The sequence below is a fragment of the Amblyomma maculatum genome, unplaced genomic scaffold (assembly GCF_055883805.1).
Source record: "Amblyomma maculatum isolate TAMU_Amacu unplaced genomic scaffold, ASM5588380v1 scaffold_13, whole genome shotgun sequence".
NCBI classification, from domain to species: Eukaryota; Metazoa; Arthropoda; class Arachnida; order Ixodida; family Ixodidae; genus Amblyomma; species Amblyomma maculatum.
The window spans coordinates 1,571,699-1,597,275 of NW_028146738.1; positions in this window are offsets into that span (position 1 = coordinate 1,571,699).

The following is a 25,577-nucleotide window of genomic DNA, read 5'->3' on the forward strand; positions in this document are numbered from 1 at the left end:
TCAGGCAGTCAACGAACTTTATATTTTATATTTTCCAATAATATAGATAATTTTATTAAGTTTCAACTTCTATTCAATGGCATGCCCTTTATTTGTGCAGATTACTAAGGTAAGGAAATCTCAATCTTTGTGTTCTTGACCGGCGTGGCAACTTAGCGGTTCCGGCATTGTTCTGGACCCAATGCCACGGGATGGAATCCCAGCCGCGGCATCCACGTTGCAATGAAATGTCTTTGTTCGCAAAGCCACCCTTTAGAAAATGATACCAAACAAAATCGTTAGGTTACGGAACAGGGAAATAAACAGAAGAACACTATACATGTGAAAGTCCTGGTAATCTTTCTTCGTATTATTCTGTCAGGGACTTGGTCGTCTCTGTTGGAATATTTGTAAAGGCCACAAACTAGATGCTTGCAACACGATTAAAGGCGCAAAGAAATAATGGAAGAGCAATGTAATTTAGAATTCTGATGTTCAAGCTTGGCTAGAATAGCGCAGTTAGAGGAGAAGCTGTCAAGCATGGCGTCCGCAGTCCTCTTACTAAACAGTTGGTCATGTTCAAGTACGCTGCGTGATTGAGCAACGAAATATCTACAGCGAAGTAAACAGTGACCACCCATGCATCATATTTTGTAACGCTGTAATTTTGAATGCATATCTATTTTTTATATCGCGTAATTGAAACAAGCGTCGGTGTGGCATCATATAAAATTAGCAATTTGCTAGTCACAGAAGTCGTAATCTTGCGGGCCCTAATGTCGACGATAGTTTTCACTTGGTGCTCGCACTGACCAACCTTTGGCTACGATATTCAACCATTGACGAAGTATTGTTCGCAGAGAATGAGAAAGCTGTTCGGCCCCTTGAATTGGACGCTTGAATCCACAGATTTGTCACCGAACAACATTGACCAACGCTATATGACCAAATGGATAAGAAATGGAGAATGAGTACTCGCTTTGTATGAAAAATACGACAATCCCCAACAAAATGTTGACAATACCAGCGCGCCCATGCAGCCTACATGACGACTGCGCATGGGTGACAAGGTGCCAGCAAACAAAGCTAACAGCACAGATCTGAGTAGAGCCGCATGGTGTCCCCTCGCCTGTTTACCCATCCCTGTGCGCGCACATTCAATCGCTAGTTCTTTATCGCCTATCTGCTGTCGGGACTTTCGCTGCAGGGAGAGAATGTCATGCACCTCTTAGCGATGCCCCAAGTAGAACAAAGTGGCTATGATGTGGGGCCCGCGGTAGGCCTATGGGGGCAGCCCATACAGGCCTCATGCGGGATTTGCAAGTCGTGCCCAGAGGGGCCGTGCTTGAGCTGCCCATTTTTGCAACCACAGTTCCTAATTTCTATCTTCGTGGGCAGACCAAATAGGGCTGCCGGCATTCGGCCCAGATAGCCGAATGTAGGAAGCATACAAAAATCACAAATGGGCCCTACGTTTCTACAGACGAGTGCCTCCCCATTTAACAACGTTTTAATTATCATGGCGGATAATACTCCTGCAACAATCTAGTTGTACCGGCACGGATTTTGCGGAGGCCAACCGATTTGTGCTGGCCCAAGTGTTGCTCTCATGAGTTAATCTGGTATTTTCTGGGCTACCCAAGTTCCATAAACCATCAAGTGTGAATAATTGAGCAGTATTTATTTACCTCGATTCTATACTCTGCAGCATAAAATAAATTTATTCCCTACACTATAATACTGTGGGCTTGCCCTCATTGCCCCCCTGAATGTTGGTGTGAAATTTTATTGCAGTGTTGCGTGTCGAATAATAAGGGTGCCGGGGAGATTTTAAGGTAGTTCAGAATATACTCGTCAATCGGAACAGATACTTCTGCATATTTTCTGTCAATACTGTATGATTAGCATTGTTGCTAGAGTAAAAAGGATGATATTTAGTAATGGCATGCATATTCGTAGAGCAGGTATGTGAAATCTCCAGAAGAGGCAATAGCGGCGCCTATAGTAGGCATTACAACAATAAAATGGCACCCTTAAATATTGGATGGAGAAGTTTAGGAGTATAAGCCGGCCTACGACCAATTTAGAGCCCACTGCCACCTTCCGTAGGCAGCCCCAATTTGTCCCATCTTATTTGTACCGTATTAAAAAAAACAAATGTATGATGCATATGCCCGCAAGTACACTAAAACGGCCCGTGTGGGTAGCGTGGGCACAAGCCCGCTTTTCATCCTGGCCGCCACCTATACCGTACCTATTCGGTTTTTGAGCGGGCAGTCCCAATTGGGCAAGCCCATCTCCTATACACCTTCTAGGGTAACAAACTGGATTCCAAGGGAAGGAAAGCGTAGCAGTGGGCGGCCGAAGGTTAGGTGGGCGGATGAGGTTAAGAAGTTCGCAGGGGTCAAGTGGATGCAGCTAGCACAGAACCAGGGTAAGTGGAGAAATATGGGGAGGCCTTCGCCCTGTAGTGGGTATAGTCAGGCTGATGATAATGATTATGATGATGATCTCTTATGCATCCCATCTACCCTAAAGTGTGCTGTTCCATTTGGGGCAGCCCAGGCCTTTTCTGCATGAAGCCCGCTGTCCCCTCTGACCTTCTTTCGAGTACCCATCAAGGGTGCCACTAAGGCAACGTGGGAGCATTACCGTTATTTGCCCCGCCGCGTCCCGTGCGGGAAAATTTGGGTTTTTGAGTGGGCATCCCCATTTGGGTTAGCTCAGGTGTTTTCTAAATAAAACCGGAATTTTCTATGCATCGGCCATGAAATACGCCAAGAGCCGAAAGTGGGAATATGTACTCAGTTAGCCCTTGGCACGCTTATGCGATCACCAGATAGGAAGAGGAGTAAGCCCAAATCGGGCTTTCCCCTTGATACAAAAAGGGAGCCCTAATGGGTATTATTGTGGTTGCCCCAATTTGTCAATACGGGCCCCAGGAGGGCCCCGATACGTGTACTAGTTGGGTGACGATACGACCCTGTACAGGCGGCGATAACCACGCCAGAGAATCGCGATGGGCGCAAAGTGAGGTGATTTTTGTTTGTTTTTTGCATTTCGGACTGCGGCATCCATTGTTATGTAGTACTATATTGAACCCCAGCAAATGCATTGAATTATTTAGCTGCAGCCTAAACTGGCTACACCGATGATACCGAGAAAAAACACTTAGTTTCCCGGGCAAAGCCACGTGCTTTGCGCTGTCACGGCCTTTCGCGCCAGCCAGGAGCCAGGCACCATTAAGATCGTTGCCCGGCTTTGGAGCTGGTTTCACTGCTTTCACAGTAAAACTATATTGCGTAAGTCCTGATATCTCAGCCCAGCAGGTTAAATGCAGTCGTTGATCGTCATTATTCTAGAGCGGCGGTTAGTCGTACTGTGGGGTCACGGTAAATAGGATTTTTAACTACGATCCAAATTAAGTTATGGTAGCCTCTATTCTGCAAGCGGTTTTACTCTTTCTGTGGAAAACTGAGCTAACTGTCTGCTTGTTTGCCCACGGAGACTTCGTCAACGAGGCTTAACTGCACGATCTTGCAGTTGAATACATAATGGAAATCGTGTTAACCTATTCAGCTTTCGATATCCAAGCTCTCCTCAGTCCTTAACAGATGGACCGCGATAGTTTGGCGGCAGGGGACGGTCCGAGTGTCTGGTAAAAACACTTTCCTTCTTCGCTTGCACAAGGACACCAACTTAGCCTACTCTTCCTGCATTTAGTCCCACGAGAGTCAATGCAAAACCGATGCCCCGTCATCTTGAAACCATTTGAGTGCTGCAGAGAGTCGACCGGAATTATCTGCAGTAACGTTTTGTTCCCCAAAATGTGTTTTTTCAAAAGCATAACTAGCGGTTTTTTTTTTTACTTGCTCGAGGAGCAATGATGAACCAGAGAAACTGGAGATCATCTTGAGAAGTAGTACGCTGCGATGTATTCTTCATGGTACAATTTAGGTAGCTTCAGTTATTGGCCTTCGAAGAAAGCCACCACTTGGCCTGCTACAGCCTCACAGCTCTGTCCCAGTAGCTACGCAAATCCTAATCAGGCAGAGTACTCTAGACAAAAAAGCGGAGTTGGTTCTCTAAGACGCGCCTGCAGACGTTGTTGGTAGAAACGTTTTATTTTAAGAGTTGATTTATCGAGAAATATCGATTAACAGCCTTTTACAGCGGTTTAACCAACATAGTGAATTGTTTCAGACCATTAAGAATACTTTATCTTCATGGTAACTTAGCGCAAACTCAAGTTACTTAGCTGTTTCACAAAGCAATATTCGTTTTTGATGCCAGTTCTTAAGAAAAGCCTACTAATAAAGCATAGAGAGCAATAAAAAAGCCGCATTGGCTGGAATACCCTCAATCACTCTCAGTTTGCTTCGTCAACGGACATGGAGCACAGACCTGGTATAGCCTTCGCTGTCGTTATCGAAAGGTGTACCAGCAAACTTAACCAAAGATTCAAATGTACTGGGGCATAACAGTAGAGGCAACTTGAGCTATGCTGTTGACTACTGTATGCGTTCATACATACATACATACATACATACATACATACATACATACATACATACATACATACATACATACATACATACATACATACATACATACATACATACATACATACATACATACATACATACATACATACATACATACATACATACATACATACATACATACATACATACATACATACATACATACATACATACATACATACATACATACATACATACATACATACATACATACTGTTACGTTTCTCCACCGACAAATGGGACAGCTGACGCGGCCACCGCATAGCACCAGGCAGAACCGCGAGCGGATCGGCCATTTCGGCGCCGTTCATCGACCGCGCAACGCTTCCTCCCGCGGACAAGTCTCAGCGTGATCCTGCCACGCGCCAAATGTGTGTGCGTGCGTGTGTGTGCAAACGCCGGCCAAGCCCGGAGCTCGTGAGAGAGTGCGCCTCCCTCGCCCGTCTGCAGGAGGTGGAGGAGATGCGTTCGGACCACCTGCGATTGAGTCATCCCGTCGCGTACAAACGTGTTTGGCTCTCCCTTTCCTGTGAGGGTTTACCCTTTCCCGGTGAACTGGAAAACCTATAAAAAGCAGCGGCCGACTCCGCTGAGATAGAGACTACTTTGACGCGCCGTTGGCACGACGCTAGACACCAGCTGTGTAAGAGTGTCTGTAATCTATCCAGGTCAGCTTCACTGCCCGTATCTTCATGATGTTGCAGTAAATGTTGTTTCGTTAGAAGACGCCTCGTCTTTGCTGGAACCGTTGATGCCGTCCGCCGTCCATGGAGCCGCCAGGCCAACGCTACCGAGGGGCCGCGCGCCGCACGTAATAACTGCTGGCAGCGGTACGCTACCCAGGCGCACGCGACCCAAACCTAACAATACATACATACATACATACATACATACATACATACATACATACATACATACATACATACATACATACATGCATACATACATACATACATACATACATACATACATACATACATACATACATACATACATACATACATACATACATACATACATACATACATACATACATACATACATACATACATACATACATACATACATACATACATACATACTACATAGGAATATTTTTGCGGGTGTGTTGGTTCATTGCAGATCAAAATGTAAACTGCGCGAAAAACGAGACAATAGGCGAAGGAACACGAACAAGACAACACGGGCGCAGACTTCTATTTATTGGTGAACGAAAGCACATGCTATATACATGAGTTAACTCAGGCGCGTAACCACTGCTATCTTTAACACGAGGTGTGATAAACATAAGACAGTAAAATTTTATCGTAACCTTCTTTCACACTATGAGAAAACATATTGCAGATTGCAAGATAAAAGGTCTAGCACTCAGACGCCATGTTCCAAAAGGCAAACCACAATCAGACGGAGTTTAAACCAGAAGAATAAAAAATGCCCACGATTATGTTACTTCCTAATGCGAAATTTGAGCGCAGCTCATCAGCTGTTTCATCTTTTCGATAAATTGAGGCAAAACGAAGAGGCGTCCGTGTGCTGTGCGATGTCAGGGCACGTTAAAGATCCCCAGGGGGTCGAAATTACTCCGTAGCCCTCCACTACGGCTCCCCTTTCTGTCTTTACACTTTCACTCCCACCTTCCACCCTTCCCTTACGGCGCGGTTCAGGTGTCCACAGAGCAAATGTCACAAATACTGCGCCTTTCCTTTCCCGTGAACCAATAGAGAAAAAAAAAGAGGCAAGGATTTCGAGCAAGGCACATAAGCACAATTACATACTTCTTTTTTTTTTAATTTTTCACTCGTATTCCTTCAAGAAACACTCCACTAACAGTTCTTGGCTGTCATGAAAGAAGCTTTGTGGTCCGAGAAATGAAGAGAGCAATTGAGTTATCGGGAGGTTGCGGGAGGCAGCGAGTGGGTCCATAGGAACGTTGCGCAACGAACAGATAGCAGAGACTCGCTGACGCCGCTAGCGAGTGAAGCGAGCCTGGAAGCGAGTGAGAACGGGATGCACGTACCGTGATCCGCCGCTGTACGGTTGCTTTCTGCGGATGAAGGATGCGAGCGCTATTGTATCCCCCTCCGGACCGGTCGTCTCGGTGCGCCCGCATACTTGCGGAGCGGGTCGGCGTTTCCGCAACCGGAGAACACCCTCGCCTCCACTCAGGAAGAGGGGGGGGGTCTCCTCTTTCTGCATGGCGGCGACGGTGTTCTACGCAGCACGTTGTGTTGACTAGCTAGCGACGTCAGTCAGTCGCTGCTAGCGCTGCCTCCGGCGACCCCCCTTTTTTTTCCTCGTGTGCTCCGGTAGCTGCGCGCGCTCCTGCCCCCATCATTCGCCGCTGAATGTACCCCCCCTTCCTCCTGCGAGGCTCCGGTGGCCAAAGCGCCGGCTCGAACGGGGGGGCTGAAAGAGGGGCGGAGCTGGTTACGAGGCCGACGCCGACGCCGCCGCGAAACCCAGGAACGGCCGCCAAAGAGCTGCGCTCTAAAAAGATTATCTATACTGAAACAATACTTATCGCATAAGACCTCCATACGGCACAGGCCCATATTCCTTCACCGCGTTCACATTAGTGAAATATAATTTCCCCAACTACGCATTTGTGACTTCCCTGCACTACTCCACAAACGATAGCTGTGCAGTTACTGACTGGCCCTTGCATACGCAGGCGAAACCAGAGAGGAATTGATACTAGAAGGCTTGCCTGTGTATTGTGACGCGGAACAACCTCATATAAACTTCGATCAGACCCAGCACGAGATCCGCGACATGGCTGAAGGCGTACAGCTGGATGATTCCGTGATAATGGGTCAGATTCAAGGTGAGGCTTTCTTGCTTGTCCCTTGTATGCGCTAATGCAAGCCATTGTCTGGTGCTCTTTACATGCGTGCGTATCAAACGAGCAAACTTATTCTGTGCTTATTGGTACCTGGTCATTTAGGTGATAAATTAAGGCACTTGGTGACTTCCCTTCTACGGAGCTTTTACCGATAACTTCTTTCACTGTCGGAATCCCCCGGCTTTTAAAGTGATTAGAACTGAGATAAAAGAGCCCTGTAGTAAGTTGTTGTAAGATTAAAAGGTAGTGCTGGGTCCTCTTACTCGCCAGCACAGTGTTCCTGCTGTCCATAGGTCTATAATGGACCCGGACGCCAGCACAGTTTTCAAGCGCGACCGAGCTCTTCCTACATTTATCATGGCAGATACGCGTCCCAAATGCAGGGGCACGCACTGTATTCGAGGCCGAGGCGCAAATTTTGGACACAATCTCCCTGGTTTCTCGAAGGCATACAGAACCACAGTAAATTTCTCTTACAAGAGGAAAATTAACCAAATATCCTCCAGCATTCTTGCATCATCTCTACTGAAGTGATGGTGCTTAAATGGTTGTTGATCCCTCTGACAGAATGTATTTAGCGTAGCGCAAACGGAAGATGTAGCAATGCCGCTTTCTAACTTTTTAAGTTTTGTCGCCAAAGTAACCAAAATTACCAACTAAAAGTAATATCTCTGAGGAGAGCTTTTTGGAGCTTACAACTTCTAGTTTACAACTTACGTTCGAAGAATTTATTGAGAGGTGGTGTGCTTGCGATGCTTCAGCGTACGCATGAAGTATACAGTAGCTCCCACATTCAGCAACGATTCCTCGCGAAGAGAAGCGATCCTGTTGTTGGTAACACTACTACCGGCGCGGTTGCTAACGGGCTGGTTCTCATTTAAGCGTTAACCAACCACGTGGTGGGTAAAAAAACAATAAGCGATGTCCTGGCATGCGCATTGTGATCAAGGCATTCACAGCATTTCAAGGAAAGGGGGGGGGGGGGGAATCATTTCTAGCTTTCGAGACGCCCAAAAAATTGCAATAGCTAATTCATCAGTTAATTCCTTCCTTTTGTTCAGCAACGAACTGTTAATTCTTCGCTCAGTCAATTGCTTCCTTTTTGTTCAGCAACTAAGTGTTAAATAATCATCTGATCTAAGAAATGAAAGCCAGCGAACAAAAACACGGAAAACCTCACGTGAAATTAAGTAACAGGATCCTGTCGTTTTGTTTTTTTATGTCTCGAAAGTTAGAATTGAATAACCACCCTCCCTTTCCCTGTATTTCTTTGATTGCCTTGGCCAGATTGCATGAGCTAAGGCACCGCAGCTGCAGTTTTTTAACAACCACGGGATGAACACATAGATCAGAACCAGCACCTTTATAGATGTACCGCAAGTAGTGTTACCAATCACAGGATTGTTTATCTCTTGCGAGGAATATGTTGCTGACTGCTGGTGCTGCTATAGATCGTATGCGTGCGCTACAGCATTGCACGCACGATGACAATGAATTCTTCTTAAGTAGATCGTAAACGCAAGGTTGTGAGCTCCAAGCCGGTTTCTGAGAGATACAACTTTGAGTTCAATTTTGGTTGCCATGGTGAGAAAGTTGGCTCTCGCCTTGAGCAAACTCTTTACTTAAGCTCGCGATTCTAATATTTGTAGTCTGCTTGCAAAAATGTTTCGCTAGATTGGCTGCATATCTTTGTGTCAGTAGTTTACCTGAATGGTAAGCCGTGCTTTTCAAGATGGCCATGAGCAAGGCCTGAGGTAGTCTTTACTAGTGTGACGTCCTACAAATGACAGATTTGGATTTCCTTGGCTGCTTTCCAAACAGATTTTGGAAGTCTCTTTTTGCTGGTTCTTGGTTCCTATTCGAGCTGAAATGTTTCGCGTTTGTGAAAAATCATATTTCTGAGCCCCGGCCTCGGATGCTGGTAATAAAATTCTGCTGTTAGGGAAAGCACAAGTGGTTATGCACAGGTAGCCTGGTAATGGGAACGTACGCTATCAGGCTAGTAGACTCAGCACCTTGAATTTAGAGAAACAGAGCGCTACAACTGCACTGCACTCGAAAGATGAGATGAGACAGTTATTGAGACCCCTATGGCGTCGTCCTCGTTCTTGTGTGTGTGTGTGTGTGTGTGTGTGTGTGTGTGTGTGTGTGTGTGTGTGTGTGTGTGTGTGTGTGTGTGTGTGTGTGTGTGTGTGTGTGTGTGTGTGTGTGTGTGTGTGTGTGTGTGTGTGTGTGTGTGTGTGTGTGTGTGTGTGTGTGTGTGTGTGTGTGTGTGTGTGTGTGTGTGTGTGTGTGTGTGTGTGTGTGTGTGTGTGTGTGTGTGTGTGTGTGTGTGTGTGTGTGTGTGTGTGTGTGTGTGTGTGTGTGTGTGTGTGTGTGTGTGTGTGTGTGTGTGTGTGTGTGTGTGTGTGTGTGTGTGTGTGTGTGTGTGTGTGTGTGTGTGTGTGTGTGTGTGTGTGTGTGTGTGTGTGTGTGTGTGTGTGTGTGTGTGTGTGTGTGTGTGGCATCATGTAATTGCTTGTTTCTTCAAAATTAGCAAGTTGAAACCGGTAAACCTTGTTTGGTTATATACGTCAGTGTGTGAAACTTTGGCGAGGGTCATCAAGGAGAACCAGAAAAAATAAATGTGTTGGAAGAGAGATGAATATGGACGAAGAATGGGGCCATTCAGTGCTATATTCGGTCATTCGGTCTATATTTTCCATATTCATAATAATAATGAATTTGCATCCCAACAAATGCTGGCACGTGTTGCTTTTCTTACCCTTGTTTGTTGCCACGAGTTCGGATTCTTCTTTAAAAATATTAATATATCACACTGCAGACACTGCGCCGAAGCTGAGTGGGCTACCAGAAACAGTAAAAATATATTAATTGCAATATGAAATCTCATGCGAGAAAAGTGCAATCGTAGTTAGGTTTAACCTCGGGGATTGGCATCATCCATTTACTCCTAGTTGAAGCTTCACATAATCGACATAGTTATTCGAGAATGTAAACGTGGTCCGGAGGTAAATGGTAGGGGTACTTCAAGGGATGAACACGTCTCCCTCGTTGGGGGGTGTGGCTCGGATGGCTCGCGCTTTTCGCTGGCTAGTTTTCACACTTCCTATTTTAACATTTCCCAGTCGCTTTGTGCTTGCGCTACACTGTGAGTAGCTAGTGAACGAAGTCATGGTGAATGGTGAATGTCGTTTAGTTCGTGATGGGCAGAGCAATAAAAAGGTGTCGATGGGCAGTGCTGAGGTGGGAAAGGGGGCAAAGGTGGCGTTGTTTGTGTGGTTAGCCTCCTAGCTATATGTATGTATTACGGGAAGGTACTCTGGAAGCTGCGCTTCACGAGGCCGAATAAACCTTTACGAAGCGATGCTTCGAAGCAAACACCGGCATTGCCTCCAAGTGCCGCAGATTCACGGTGTGGTAGAAAAAAAACAATAGCAGTGGATGATGATACCTTAAAAGCAGCGCCAATATAGAGGTTAGAGAACTAGGATGGTAGCGTCAAACTGTTATGGATTATAACGGTGTTAATTACAATTAGGGATTGAAATCGATATGCATATTGGGACGTTCGAGCAAGACTCCTGTTGGATATGTGCGCCTTTTTTTTCCTTTATATTTTATTAAGTTACTATTGAAGGCTGATGAACAATGCGCATTAAGTAAACGCTACCGATACGTAAACGTTTAAGACAGCTGTTTTATTGCAAAGGTCTTACTCACCCGTGGACAAGGCAGGAAGCGTCCGCAGCAATGACGAAAGCTCTTTGCGTGAGTGAGTTTTTGCATTCTTACACTTAGCCATTCCGAAGAGTTGCTGCTGAACTTAACCACGTAACTTGCAGGAGATTCCAGCTGCTTTTACTGACATTGAAGACAGTCTCTTTATTAAAGTCTCGATTACATTAAACTGAGATATCCTTTTAGAGTGCACATACGAGGGTAATAGTTTGTGCTTTTTGGTTACAGTTGAGTTGTAACTTCAGCGATCCTCTCTCCTTGTGTTGTCGTTTCGCGCTGATGGCCTTATAACTGATTTTGTGCCTGCATTTGAAGTTACCACATCGTGTTTCCATGCCAGGTGGGTCTCTCCATTTGACTGGGGCTATTAGAGGCACGCGAAAGTCGGGAATACTATGACACATTAGATGCCGAGTAGTTCCAATACCCCAAGCTCAAATAGTGGCGCAGTGTTGCCCTCATGAGTTAAATCTAGCATCTTCGAGGCTTCCCAAGTTCCATAAAACACGAAGTGTGAAACATTGTGCACAATTTATTTAACGTGATACTGTACTCTGCACCGTAAAATAAATTTATTTCTAAAACGTATACTAATATGGGGTGGCCATCATTGCCTTCTAAATGTTCGCCTGAAAAATTCATTTCGGTGCTGTGGGTCTTATAAAACGGCGCAGTGAGGATTTTAAGGTAGTTAAGAACATGATCGTAAGGAGGAACAGTTACTTCTGCATAGTTTTTGCCAATACTCCATAATTAGCTTAGCTGTTAATTATAGTATGAATTTGCTTAGAACAGTTGTGTGAAACCTTCACAAGAGGCCATTAGCGGCGCGTATAACATGAAGTACATAAATAAAATGGCACCCTTAAAGATAAGTTGGAGAAGATTATGAGTGGTAGCCCGCCAACAGCCAATTGGAGCCCACTTCGGCATTCCATGCGCAGGCCTAATTTGGCTCATGATATTTTTACCCCATTGAATGCAAATATATGTTCCATTGCCCGCCAGTACCCCAAAAAATGGCTTGTGTGGACAGCGGGGAGGCATGCCTGCTTTTCAGCCCGGCCGGACGCATGGCTGGACTTATTCGGTTTTTTGCGGGCATCCCCATTTGGGCTAGCCCGTCTCCTATTTGATTTAGGCCCACATATGCATCTCATCTGCCCTAAAGAGTGGCGTCCCATTTGGAGCAGCCCAGAAGTTTTCTGCAAGAAGCCCGCAGTTCCCTCCGACCTTCCACCGAGTACCGCTCAAGGGTCCCACTTAGGCAACGCAGCTCTTTGGCGCCCGTTCCTGGGTTTCGCGGTGGCGTCGGCGTCGTCGGCCTTGTAACCAGTCCGCCTCCCTTTCAGCCCCCCAGGTAGAGCCGGTGCTTCGGCAACCGAAGCCTCGCAGGAAGAGGGGGGGGGGTAAACTCAGTGGCGAACGAGGGGGGCAGGAGGGAAAGAGGGAGGGGGGGTCGCCAGAGGCAGCGCTAGCAGCGACTAACTGATGCCGCTGACGCCGCTGGCGAGTCAAGACAACGTGCTGCATAGAACGCCGTTGCCTGCATGCAAAAAGAGGAGGTCCCCTTCCCCCCCCCCTCTTCCTGAGTCGCGGCGAGGGTGCTCTCCGGTTGCTGAAACGCCGGCTCCCTAAAGGTTGGTTCAGACGAACGGACCGTAGCGCGGACAGTCCGCGCGCGTCAGCATGGATCTGGTGACACATGACCACGAGTCTACGCGTCGATCCGGCCGTCGAGCATTCACACGAAGCCAGCGGACCATCCGCGTGTACCCTCCTCCCAGCGCTGTTCGCGCGCTGCCGAAAACCTTTTTACCGAGAGTTTCAACATGGACGCCTAGAGAAACCGTCGTCTAGCTCAGTCTCGTTGCTCTGGGTGTTCTACATGAAGTGTGCAAGGACGACGAGGAAGCGAAAAAGCGTACATATATTGCAAGCATCTTCAATATTCCATATCCCCCCGCCGGGGTGGCGCAGTGGTTACGGCGCTCGACTACTGTTCCGAAGGGCGAGGGATCAAATCCCGGCCTCGGCGGCAGCTTTTTGCTGGAGGCCAAAAGCAAGGCGCCCATGTGCTGTACGATGTCAGTGCAGGTTAAAGAACCCAGGGGGTCGAAATTCCCGGAGTCCTCCACTACGGCGTCTCTCATAGCGTAAGTCGCTTTGGGACGTTAAGCCCCACAAACCAGCCAAACCAACCAACCATCAATATGCCATATCGGTAGGCAGCTGTCTAAGAGCGCTAAAAACGTGACTGTCGCTTCATCACTGAGCGCTTTTTCCGCTACTTCACCCATAATCAGCATAGAAACCGAGTAAAGCTACAACTCTGGCACACCCACAAGCACAAACACACAAAAAACGATGCACTGCTGCGAACACAGAGCGACCGACGCAGCCCATGCACAACGAAAAATACCCCGCTCGAACTGAATACGAGACGAAAAGCGCGGGCGTAGCAACGCGGAGGTAGCAACGATAAAGTAAAAAGAGCAAAAACAGTCAAGGTCCGCGGCGGGCGCACGGTCTGCGGGTACTGAGAAAGGAAAAAAGGCGCTCGGCATATTCAGTCCGCTCCGCGTTCTGGGGCCCCGGACGGTTACGCCACCCTCTCGCCGGCGCTCAGAGCTGTGATGTCAGCGTCACGTGGGGCGCGGGTATCGCTGTTATCTGTTCGTCGCGCAACGTTCCTATGGACCCACGCGCTGCCTCCCGCAACCTCCGATCACACAGCTTCTTTCATGACCGCCAAAAACAGTTAGTGGAATGTTTCTTGAAGGAATACGTATGAAATATTAAAAAAAAATGTCTGCTATTGTACATAGGTGTCTTGCTCGAACTCTTTGCCTCAATTTATCGAAAAAGTGAAACAGCTGATGAGCTGCGCTCAAATTTCGCATTAGGCAGTAACGTAATCGTGGGCAATTTTTTGCCCCGCAGAGGTTCATGCTTTGCATTTTGGGCTTTTGAGTGGGCAGACACATTTCTACATAAGGCCTCAAATTTGCTATGCATCGGCTCAATACCCCAAAAGGGAGCCTTAAGGGCCAGATGTAGGAATATTTACTCAGTTAGCCCTTGCCAAGCCAACATGATGCCCAAAAGTGAAAAGGGACAAGCCCCGCTTGGGCTTGCCCGCTAGATCCCTAAAGAAAGCCCGCATTGGTATTATTGTTGTTACATGGTTAAACCGATGATACCAAGCGAAAGCACTTTGAATTTCTCGGGCCAGGGCACGGGCTGTGCGCCGTCACGTCCTGGGGGGCAAATCAGAAGTATGGCACAACTAATATTGTTGGCCGGCTCTGAAGTTAGTATCACTGCTTTCACACTAAAAACGTGTATTGCGTAAAACTGGTATCATCAGTCCACCAACTTAAAGGCAGAGGTTGATCGTCATTATTCTAGAGCGGTGGTCAGTCGCACTGTGGAGTGACGTTAATTGGCTTTTTAACTAGCATCCAAATTAAATTATGGTAACCTCGATTGTCAAGCGGTTTTGCTTTTTCCGCAGGTAACTGCGCAAATGGTATGCTTGTTTTCCCGGGCAGACGTGAACAATGTGGCTCAAATGCACGACCTTGCAGTGTCCTACATGCTGCAAATTGTGACAATTCTTTAATCTCTCGACATTCAAACGCCCCTTAGTCCTGCACACATGGGCCGCGATCGTTTTGGGGCAGGAGACACACCGGGAGTGGCTGGTGAGAACACTTTCCTTCACTTTCACAAGGACACCCGATTAGCCTACTTTTCCTGAATTTAGTAATGCGCGAGTGAATGCGAAACCGCAGCAACGGCAGTTAAAAAGTATGGCCGCTTCTTGAGCCACCTTTTGAGGATGGACGAAGGGCCTCGAGCAAGCAGTTACCAAATCTTTCCTTATGCCTTTGCCTTTTCTTGGAACTCAAAACCAGTGGGCATTGGTGCTATCGAGCTTTAAATTATGCTGATAGAGTCCGCAGTATCATGGTGCGCTGACGTGTAAGCAAGAGCTCCTTCTACGGAGCAAATGACATAGCTGCAGCAGTACAGTGGCTTGGGTATTCTGCCAGGAAGATTTTCGCGTTGCAGTGCAGAGATGAATGGTAATTTGGAGACATCAATTGCTTGCAATGATGCTCTTCTGAAGAGTAATTATGCTGGCCAGGTGGGACTTTGCAATTTTCCGTTTCTGATTGGCCTATACGGGAGTCACAGAGCGATATAAAATAGGATTACTATCGATTCGATCCTGACGTAGAAATAGTGACTGCAGACGCTTTGAGAAATGCTTGCAGATAATAACATTTGTAATAGATTGACTTACAACCTACAGCATTGCTTTACAGATGGAAACAAAATTTTTTCAGAGGTTTGCCATGGGGGGGGTGGGGGGGGGGGGCGTGATAACAATTGAAATATATGAATCATAACAAACATACTGTGCCTGCTAAACTAAGACGCCTTTAAGAAACGAGGGATGCCCCAGCATAGTGAAACCATTTAGGAGCTTCTGTGAGTCGCCCGGAATTATCTGCAATAATTGTTATCTGCAGTAATTGCAGTATCTGCACAGAACCGGATGAATTGGGGAAATATAGGAGAGGCATTCGCCCTGCAGTGGGTATATTAAGGCTGATGATGATGATTATGAATTGTTTATTCTCTAAACAGTATCGAAGTGCAAAAACATGAATAGCGAATTTTGCTTACTTGCTCGAAGTAAAAAGCACCCGTAGAGAAACTGGACATAATCTCGAGAAACAGCTAGCTGCAACATTGTCATCAAAGTGCAATTCGTGTAGCTTTAGTTATCGGCTTTCAAAAATGCCATCACATGGCGTGCTACATTCTCACAGCTCTGCCGCATTGGCCACGCAAAATCTAATCAGGGAGCGTACTTTAGAAAAAAAAAGCGAATTTTCTTCTCTGAGGCGTGCCTCCGGACGCTGTTAGTAGAAACATTTATTTCACGAATTCATTTATCGAGAAGTGTCGATTAACAGCCTTGTAGAGTAGCATAATCAGGTTAGTGAATGGTTTCAGGTCATTAAATATATTTTACTAAGTTAATGGCAGCTTGGCGTTTCATAATTTTCTTACCTGTTTAAGAAGGATATATTTGTTCTTGAAGCCAATTCCTAAGAAAGTATCTAACTTTTCCTTATCAATTGATGAAGCGTAAAGAACGATCAAAAAGCTTCATTGGCTGTAATGCTCTCAACAACTCTCAGTTTGTTTCACTGGGCTGGGTCCCTCCGTGTACGGTGTTTTAAAAGCTTGGTTTCATGTAGCTGGGACCTGGTATGGCCTTCGCTGTCTTATATTGTAGGGGTAACAGCTAACTTAGCCAAAGATTCAAATGTGCTGATGCATAGTAGTAGAGGACATTTGAGCCATTCATACATACATACATACATACATACATACATACATACATACATACATACATACATACATACATACATACATACATACATACATACATACATACATACATACATACATACATACATACATACACACACACACACACACACACACACACACACACACACACACACACACACACACACACATACATACATACATACATACATGCATACATACATACATACATACATACATACATACATACATACATACATACATACATGCATACATACATACATACATACATACATACATACATACATACATACATACATACATACATACATACATACATACATACATACATACATACATACATACATACATACATACATACATACATACATACATACATACATACATACATACATACATACATACATACATACATACATACATACATACATAGGCATGCATGTGACCCGGGCTCGATCATAGCCGCGGCGGCGGTGGGGTTTCGTTGGAAGTGAACACCAGGCACCCGGGTACTGTGTGATCACAATTCATTTAAGGAACCGAATATGGTCACATTCTCTAGAGCGTGGGCTAGCATAGACACACTCATAAATACGAGCGAGCGCGCGCGTGTATATACATAAGTTACGACAAACGCGACCCTCAACACGCCTGCTCCGAACTCTTCCACCACCTCAGCCAGGTTAGTGACAGTAGGCCGTGAGGACGTGTGCCCCTATGGGGACCGCGGAGTTATCGATGAGCAAGAAGGGCCGATACTGTAAACGTTTAACCATTAATAACTTTAGCACATGATAGTTGTAGAGTCGCGCATGTTGGCATGGGTTATTACACATAAGCAGTTAAAGCCATCACGCGCCAAACACAATATTCAATATAGAGTCGCATTCGGACTACACTGAAAGGGATAGTTAGAGTTTCGAACTGTTCCTGCAGGTCTCCATGACGCGCGCAAAGCAGAAGTGATTTAAACGAAAGGAGGGCGGGTTTGAACGTGATTACCAAAGCTCCCGATATAACAAAAGTGTATTTGCTTCGCAGATTCCAGGGAGGGAGATTGCCCGAAGCCGGTGTTTGACGTCGTTGCGGAAGAAGTGGAGGATTCTAACGACGAGGAGGAAGAGGGGCCGATTCACCCAAACATCTAGCGCGTCCCGCGCGTGATCAGCATCGAAAGTGACAACCCTGACACGGATTCTGTTTCAGAGGTGGATGTTCCTGCGTTCATAGGTCCCTACGCTGAAGGGGAAGATCGGCATGACTACAACGCGTACCTCAGCGAGGAGAATTCCAACTACGAACACTGAGGGTTCTCTGAAGGCGGAACCTGAGGGTTTCTGATAAGCCCATCTGCCCAGCCCATCTGTCGAACAAAACAAGCCAAAACCTAGGACTGGCCTGTTTTTCTCTCTTTTTTTTTAAATTGTCCTTTGTCTGAGAACTGCTGCATGACTTTTTTTCTAGAATGTCAACGCTGGAATGTAAAGTTGGCTTTTGTGTGTGCTAGTACAGTCGCGAGATAAATTACCTATTGGCGACTAGTGCTGCGATATCTTGCCACCCGGCGCTGCCGTTCTTAGATATGCCTATTTGGCCGTTTCTAATTTTGCAGCCCGGGGTGATACGGCAGGATGTCTCCTTTACGAAGCTTGCCACCGCCAGATCGTCGAAGTACCGACCTAACGTGACTGTGATTGTGGCATATCTTTTAAGGCGAAAGCCGTTATGGTTCATACTTTCCTCGATAAAAGCTGTCCGCGTCAGCGGCGCACCTGATTGGTCGGCAGAGAAATGGCGTCACCAGCCGCCAAATTTGAAGCAACCAAACAGACGTTTCATCTTGTCTACCGTGCTTGCCATCTGCAATCCCACACCTGAACTCGCGTTAAGGAACGCCACGTGACAAGAGCGATAGTATACCGTCGAAACGCACACTTGTGAAAGTGCGCCTTTCCAGCCCTGTAAACCAATTATAATATGCAGCACTGCAATGAACGCCGATAAAAGGGAAATAATGACAGGCAAATGATAGCAGAAGATGGGTAGGCTTTCGTCATTCTCTTAATGGATATTCTAGACACTCTAACTTTTGGGCTCAGTCATCGTGAGCAACGATGCCTTCTGTGTTCTTATGTTTATGCCCTACATAATGTTACTTGGAAACTCGATGTATTTACAGTATATTTATAACAGCCTCAAATAGCATAGCAGCGTGGAGAGTCATCATGAGCAACGATGCCTTCTTTGCTCTTTCGTTTATGCCCTACATAATGTTACTTGGAAACTCGTTGTATCTACAGTATATTTATAACAGCCTCAAATGGCATAGCGACGTGGAGAGTCCTCATGAGCAACGATGCCTTCTTTGTTCTTACGTTTATGCCCTACATAATGTTACGTGAAAACTCGATGTATTTACAGTATATTTACAACAGCCTCAAATGGCATAGCAGCGAGCAGCAACACGGAACCAGTCCCATTTCGTCGTCATCTCCCTGTCCCTTCCAAGATGCAAGAGAAGGAAACACTTCGTCGTCGTCATCGCGTAACATGACCCCCCCCCCCCCCTCGGTGGTGTAATCGTTGTCCCGGCGCTAAACTGGCAAAAAAGGCATGAGTTCATATGGCTTCAGGCGCCAAACATGGACAATGTTAGTAGTGGGGCGAGAGGAGGAGGACGCGGGCACAAGAGGGGCAAGTTCATACGTCACAGCAGTGTCTTGGCGCACCGCCCGATAAGGGCCACTATAGGGGGACAAAAATGTTTCCAAGAGACCAATGCGGCGCGCAGAAGACTATAAAAGCGCCAAGGAATCGGGTATAAAGGAGCGCTGAGCAAGGTTAAAGAGGATACGACTCAGTTGGCAGGTCGAACCAACGTTTCGACAAGTGGACTTGTCTTCGTCTGGGCGAAAAAATATTAAAGGGGTATAAATGAAAGAATAAAGGTTGGCAGTTCTAACAAAGTTCAAGAGAGAGCGATGATAAGGCCCTTGCGTCCATGCAATGTATGAAGATGAGTTGTTCGGCGGAAGGCCCACTTCCGTCAGGTGCCGAATTCTCGTCGGCTTCAGTGCCGGGCAAACCCACAAGTGGGGAATATCGCCTCAGGATCTTGTGACTAGCAGACAGGACATCCTGAACATTGATATAATTGTCGATATTGAGGCCATGTTCGTGTAACAGCAGGTGTGAGGGCAACCCCGACGCGGATCCGCCGTAGTGGAACACCCTCTGCGCGGATAAGACTGCTGGGGAGGGTTACCGCACAGGTGGGATAAGAGCACGTGTGCGGCGCCGGAGGTGCTCCTTTCTTGTGAGACGCAGAGGGGCATCATTCATAGTGAGGAAGCGTGTCATTGATGAAGGTAGAGTCGCCTGGCGGGTTGCAAAATCCGCAGATGTCACGTGGGATCCACTCATTTGAATGGTTTGCGAGATACAAGCAGCCAGGCGATGTATATTCTGGCAGATTTCTGGACTGTGACTGACGCGTCGGAGCAGACGTATTACTTGTAGGGCGTCTGTGCGGATGACAATTTTGGCTGTAGGTATTAGAGAGGTGTAATAGAGAGAGAGCGAAGCGCGTCTTGGACGGCAACCAGATCTGCACAGAAAGAAGAAGGTTCTGAAAATTGATATCTGGATGTGCTATTAAGCGCCGGCTTACAAGGACAATGAATTGCAGTTGTCGTTTCACATCCGTCGAGGCTACCATCCACATACGCAATTATTGAGCCTTGGGGCAGCTTGGTGTCTTGCTCTGCGATCCTTTCATGAAGGGATGATGCCGCATAAGATGTCATTGATCTATGAAGATGTCCTCAGTACTGTTCACGGCTCGTTTCGAGGAAGTATTCAGAAACTTGGAATGGGAAGAATTAGGGTTAAGGATGGACGAAAAATACCTCAATAAACTGCGATTCGCTAATGACATTGCCTTGCTATGTAACTCATGGGATGAATTGCAAAGAATAATTTATCACCTAGACAAGAAAAGCAGAAAAGTAGGCCTACAAATAAATATTGCCAGGGGGCGCTCGGAGCGAAAAAGTTGTTGAAGTGAGTCGGCTCTGCACTGAGCGCCAACGCCGTGACAATATGCAGAAAACTAAGCTGATGATGGTGATAAAGATGATTATGACGATGGACTTTTTTTTATTAACGACGATTTGAATACATTAATACATCACTTCAAACATTACTTTATATCGTTACTAGTATTTTATCGAACATTTTTGAATTAATACGATATAAACTATTTGCCACGAATCAATATGTTAATCAAGTAAACGCATTAACTGACTGAAGTGACGTGCCTAGTTACCATTACCAGTTGTGTAATTCTGCTTAAATCTTAACGCAGAATAGCATTACCTTGCGACGCAAAGCGCGTATTCTCATCATAATTTCCAACTGTTGCCGATAGACGGTTTTGGTATTAAAGATGTTAAGCAAGGGCGTCCAGTAAGAGGCAAAAAAATATACGCTAGCTTTAACACGCAATTCCATGAGCCACTGCGCTGCTTGAAGCGTGCTTTCTGAGTGGATTGTCGAGGTTTTTCGTCGGGAGATCATCTGGGATGGTACTAGGCCGAGCATCCGTCACTCCACAGGGAAGCTTTACGTGGGGAAAACCACATTTACTAAGACTTTTCTCTGGTCAAGACTATACTCCCGGATAAATTGCGGTGGTGGTGGTCAAAACGGTTATTGAATATTGAGCCTTATTGATTGTTTTGATGGGTCAGATCGATATCGCATAGGGTGGCCGGGAGCTTGTGGCTCTCATCGACTCTTAGGGCCCAGCCCACCAGCTCCTTTTATGCAGCTAGGGTCCGAGCTAGACACCGCGATCTTCCATCGCTCTATGTCGGTTAGTTGCAAATTGCGGGGTGTCTGGAACTCAGAGCATATGTAGAGGATGTGATGAAAGTCTGCTTTGGGCGCCCTGCAGAGGGGGCATACAGGGGAGAAACGGCCAGGGTGGATATGGGCAAGGCGTGCTGGAGATGGGAAGGTACGGGCCTGGAGCTGGCGCCAGGTCACCTGCTCGAGTTTAGACAGTGATTGGGGGGGGGGGGGGGGTGCGGATACTGGAGTCGTTGCTCTCTGTAGTGGAGAGTAATTTCGTTATAGGTAACCAGGCGTTCGCGTGCACTGCCTGGGTCTGTAGCTGGCCCTGCTCGGTTGACGTGCGCTCGAGCTGTGTTGTGGGCATGCTTCCTTCCCAGGGTTGCCCGTATGAGCAGGTACCCATAGGAGTTCAACTGAACTGGTCAGGGGTTGAATAGAATTTAGATATTTGAAAGCAAGCGTGTGAATCCTTGCAAAATCCGTGTCAAATTCCGGCCCCGCTTTGCGTTTCGCCAACTGCTTGCAGTGTGCTGCTTTCAAAAATATCGCGCATTATAACTTGATCTCGCGGATGTATTTTGTGCATGAGTGAATTTCTTGTCTACACTTCAATTTTCGTCGTCCCCCACGTCCGCTGTTTTCCGTCCGTGTTAATAAATGCTCGAGGGCGCGCATTGGTTTGCATTAAATGTTAAAAGCAGGAAAATTGAATTTCATTCTGTACATTGCAGGCATTGCCTCACATAGCATGCACCGCACGCATGGCCGTGCATCGATGGAGGGGACCTACTCAATTTTGTCGTGGTTAACAAAAAAGACCTTATCGGAGCAAGCTTTAAATAAAAAGAAGGCATAGCAGAAGAAAACGACGAAACACGCGCGGCTTTAAAAAATACGTAATGCACCCTGCCCAATTCACCACCGTGTGTATGTTTCATTGCTACTGAGGGAATTATCATTATCATGATGTTCATCAGTCTGCCCCAAGAACAAGCTCTTGTTACCATAACTAAATGATCTACTCAAACTCCATCCTACATGCCATCGGGTATAACAGCAATATGTGCGCGACGCTTATCGTGTAAAGGATATTTACTTTTAGTTTCCGAAGCTTGATTTTGCCCGGACAAAGTGCATTAACCTAAAAACACTGGCGCTTGGCCTGCTGCTTGTAACACTTATACACAAGCTGTCAGCAATGGGAAAAAAGTTATTTTAAAAACAATCTTTCCATCCATGCCCATAAGTAACCTTCTCATCTTCTTTAACGTGTAAGTACATGGACAAACGGGAGGTCGTTTTTGCTAATTACAGAGGATAACCTGCGCTATGTATTTCTTTAGAGGATACTTGTATTCGTCTCTTGTCATGATCAACTCTCATGAGGGTACGCGCCACTTCGTTGTGGGCACAGTGCAAGATATATAGATGGGGACACAGCGGGCCGCGCCGGTTTCAGATGAAGTCCCCTAGTTCGTCTAAGCCGTAAGAGATGGCAGTTCGCTCAGCGGCCTGAGACGTAGTGGGAGGTAATACCTTTTTATGGTGAATACACGCTTTTTGACGGCCATTTTTTTGTAAACTGTGGTCGATGATGAGAGAAAAATATTTTTGCCGTGTTGTTTTTGTCTAGGCCCATTATTGTGCGCAGTTTTGTGAATATGTGGCTTCGTGAATGCTTAAATAAAAGCGCAGAATGCGAAGAATGTTCCGCACGGAATTTGAACCTGATGCACGAATAGCAGCGGTACTTTGACAACAAAGCATTAACCATCAGTCGTTTTATTTGTTCGTGTACTTTGCATCTTTGATTCGCCCATCAGTGTGCCCGCTCATCTTTTCGCCCTCTCGACGCGCACTCGTTTAATGCTTATTTTGCTCCTTACTTTATTCGTTCCTTTATATAGAGGTGCTCTAACTGAGTTCTGCTAGCTCCCACTGAATCCCCCCCTCCCCCTCACTTCCTCTATATCATTACTTCTCTTAGCTTTTTCTTCCTTTCTCTCTTTCTTTTATCCTCAGGGTACAGTACAGAGGGGAAGGAAATTTCACAACAATGAAACAAGAACACCACGTATAATTTATTCGATACAAAACAATAAAGGTAAAAATATGGTTTACAGCTTTCTTGAATCTACATTACACTCTGACGAACAGTAATGTGATGTGGTACGCCAAAGCAGCATATAAATCATTTGATGAACACAAATATACCACCTAGGGTTGCATGGAACGTTTTGAGTTGGAAGGGATTTATAGTGTAGCTAGAAATTTGGACGAGAAATTCCATTAATTACAGGTTCTTAGAAAATATGATTTTGGACATGTCACCGTACTGCGATGGCGCACTGAGACTTTTCATGGTTACGACGATAAGAAATGAAGTGCGGTGGTTGCTGCGCATACGGACCATGCAGATGGTCTAGCTGATTGAAACCTAATTTAGAGTGTAAACTTTTCATTACCTACCTAGTTAATCACTTTCTAGCCGTAGGCATAGGTCAAAATTATGTGCGCCCGGTGAGCTTGGCAGCGTGCCAACTCGCTTCGTCACTACCTGCGCGTCTACAACCCGGAGAAGATTTGTAAAGGGGGCATGGCGGGCGCAATTGGTTACGCGTTCCTGTGATCGTTCAGCCATTCAAGGAGTCGGGATTCGTGCAAGTATTGGTATCATTTTGTCTTGCTTGAGGCAAAATAGCTTTAAACCACGGTAGCATTTGTTCCAGTTCTTGCACACATAACTCGTCCGTACTCTTGTTCGCTTGCTTATTCCATTCTTCCACTTAGTCGTTCACACGTTAGTGATTTGTGCATACAGAACGGGTACGGGGAGCTTTTGCATTTCCTTCATGGAGTGATTAAGAATACCCCATGAATTTTTATATTTTTCTCCCATTCGCCCAATCGAACGCAGGATTCGCTTTCCTTGCTCTAGTTACGCTATCCAAAGTGAGAAAACTGCTTGCCCGGCGCCTTCGATTGAATAACCATGACTTAATGGCTGAGTAATGTACTCACTCCCCCATATTTCAACAAAGTGCAACTTCAACCTTTTTTTTCGCTTCGTTGTTAGGATTTAAACTACATCAATAGTATTGACAAGCCAAAAAAATATTCTGGACAGCTTCTGCAGTGATGCAATGGGCACGGCTTAAAAATAAAGGGCTATGGGGATGCTTCCGGCGACGACGGAGAAACAGTTCGGGCAACGCGAATGGCTAATGCAAAGGAAACGCGCCGTGCGATATCAGCAGGTTACTATCGCAACGGTGCCGTCATTGTATGTGATTTTTTCTTCCAGCGAAGATTCATCGCTACATCGACGCTGACGCTGCGATCAGCGGCCCGGTTCAGCGTGGCTGGTACTTTGTCTGGAAACTTGCGTCCATTGCCTCGCCAGTGCTGTGTCCCCACCTAAATATTCCTACACCGTGGTTTGGACGTACTATTTGAACATTTATCCCCACGCACCTCTTTAGCTAGCCCCTACCGGAAAAATTAACTCTAGTTGTAACGTTAATGGAGAGAATGCAAATAACACTGACAATGGGGAGAATGTTTTCGATTCATCAATTTATTGATGATCTTCTAACACTGAGGTTTTCCTCTGTATTGTGACGAAGCAGGCAAATTAAATTTGTGCACAAGTGTAAAAGAGAGACGCCTCTTCGATGTGTGATCTCCGAAAATTATGATCGAATAGCGTGGTCTCGGCATATTGGAACAGCTGCATGTGTCAAACTACACTAAATAGTCCACCTTATTGCGACTATGAAGAGGAGCAGTTGGACGATCGGAATATATTCGGTGCATCCATTGGCTTTGGACCTTTTATCTCACCTGAAGCCAAAGTATGCCAATAGGCTAGCATGAGAGGCAATAAACTGTAAGGCTGATTTTCTCAGTTTTCAGCCATTATACTTGTAACCTACAAAAGTAGAATGGCTGTGTTGGTTACGCATTACTCACACAATATTGCGGGTGCAATTTATTTTAATATTCTTATCTATGTTCTAGTTTTGTTTAAACTCCCTAATGAAAATTTAAATGGGCAAGGTAAATGGTTACATTTGCTTTCTAATTTTCCAGCCGTTAAAAAGACGCTAAACGCTTTATTGCGCAAAACACATATTTTGAAAGCACTCGCCGATGTCCAAAACTACAGAACTTCAATCCCAAATGTTTAACATCCCATCAATATCTTTACGAAGATTTTA